The 2234-nt window shown below is 35.5% G+C and overlaps 1 pseudogene; it reads right to left on the reverse strand.

The window, feature by feature from the left end:
• Positions 1-350: 350 nt before the first annotated feature.
• Positions 351-1132, reverse strand: LOC125350010 (annotated as a pseudogene).
• Between the last annotated feature and the right edge of the window lie 1102 nt (positions 1133-2234).

Below are 2234 nucleotides of genomic sequence, written 5' to 3' on the forward strand. Positions count from 1 at the left end.
TCTCTTTTTTTGTGGTGCTGAAGAATTGAACCCAGGGCTTCATGCATTCTTGGCAAGCACTCTACCACTAAACCACATTCCCAGCTCCCAGCCCCAACATTTTTTTTCCTTTTATGAGGTATTTAATCAGAATCACAGAGACAAATGGTAGAATGGTGCTTTGCAGTAGCAAGAGGAAGAGGAAATTAGTTATAGAATAGCTGCACAATATTACCAAAGTATTTAATTCAGAGTTGTATTTTGAAAAATAGTTAAGATGAGCCAGGCACTGGTGGTTCACACCTGTTAACCTAGCTACATAGGAGTCTGTGATCTGAAGACAACCTTTCCCAACAACAAAAAAAATTTTTAAGTCCTGTCATTTATTTGTTATTCTTAAAGACTCTATTTTTGACTAGACTCAGACTTAGAAGTAGAAGCTCTCAGAGAAGACAGCCTCTGTCTCTTGGCAATCTGTTCCTGTCGTTTTTCTTTGGCTTCCTTCATTCTCTTAGCCAAAAGTTTAGCATATTCTGCAGCCTAACTCCTTGTTTTTCTTAGTACGTTGTTTCTTCAGAGCAATACAGCAGCGTTTGTGTTGCAGGACACGTGGGGTGACAAGACGCTGAATCTTGGGTGCTTTGGTCCTGGGATTTTTACCTTCTTTGTTCAATGGTTTTCGAACAACACATTGAAGAGTTTGCGGTTTCTGCTAGCCCTTTTGGGTCACAGGCGGCGGGTACAGTGGTATTTGTCAGTCCAGGAATATATTTTTCTCCTTTTTTTACAATAACCAAGTTGAGAACACTCAGATTGGCATCTACAATGCAACCGGAACAGATTTGCTCTCTCTCTCCAGTTCTTCTTGGTCTGTAACAGGAATGCCCCTTGCTCAGTAGCAAGTGAACTCGGCCATGAGTCAAGACACCCTGCTTCATGGGAAAACCTTGTTTGTCGTTCCCACCACTGATTCGGACCAAATAACCCTTCCATTCTTCACCTAGAGCACCAGCGGCAACTTCTGTGGCCATATGCTTCTCATAGAAAGTATGGAGTTTGCGTTCATCGTCCACTTCAGTGAGTTTCTGACAACCAGTGGCTGGGAAGGAGATATTCAGCTTCATGTTGAAGCAGCTGCTCGCCCGGGAGGCGCCACGGACCCAACAAAATTTTTTATAGCAACAAAAATTAAATTCTAAAAAGTTTGATAGCAATGTAAAAAGAATAGTTTGTTTTTAAAGCAAAATTTTGAAATAGATATATCTCTATTGAATGGGACCATTATGGAATGGTGTAAGTTCATTTTTACCTCCTGAGGTTTAGTGATTGTGTCGTTTATCTTTTTCTCTAGAATTTTATACCCAGAAGTTGCAGACACCTAAGAATATCATATCCTCTAGATAATTGCACTGCCACCAGCAATAATCCTTGCATATGTTTTACCAATCTCCCATGTATATGCCTCACATTTAACAAATATTCAAAAGAGTTATTAAGTATATGATGTTAAACAAAGACCAACAAAACACCTGACTATCCAATAGTTTTTACTAAACATCTCAAGTTTCAAAAATATTCCATATTGTTGGTGTTCTATTGTCACAAATTTGGAAACATTATATTTTATTCTTACTATAACAAAAGAGCTTTGAAGTGTCATAATCATTTCCTGATTTGGGAGACAGCATTTTCAATATTTTTATTTAAGTATATTTTTTATTATTTAGCAGGTTCAGTATTTAGTTTCGTATTTTGTGAATTGTATAAAAGTATTGGCTCACTTAACTTACAAAACTTGTTTTTAAACATTTAGAAAAATTGAAAAATCATTTAAAAATAGATGAATATTTATGAAGTCACAGCAGTCTATTTAAACAATTCATTTTTTATATTATGTAGTCTGTAACTCAGTTTATACTATGATTTTAAAAATGTAACTAGATGATCTATAATTATACTGTTTCATGAGATAAACTTCATAAAATAATACCAAAGCATTGGAAAGATATGTTCATGATATTGTTGCAGTCATTAAAACAGTTCAGAAACTTTAAAAATAAATATAGTTGGAGCAGGGCTAGAATTGGGCATTACATTTTCAGTTAAAAGAAAATGACTTAACATGTAGGCAATGGTGGAAAAATTGCTTGCATGACAACAGAGCTATATGGCTATTATTTAGAAACTGTTAACATGACTCTTTTTGCATGTACTTCTTAGCATTTTTTGAGATGGAAAATTCATTGAATGCTCCA

This window comes from Perognathus longimembris, chromosome 4 (assembly GCF_023159225.1).
Source record: "Perognathus longimembris pacificus isolate PPM17 chromosome 4, ASM2315922v1, whole genome shotgun sequence".
In the NCBI taxonomy this organism is placed as follows: domain Eukaryota; kingdom Metazoa; phylum Chordata; class Mammalia; order Rodentia; family Heteromyidae; genus Perognathus; species Perognathus longimembris.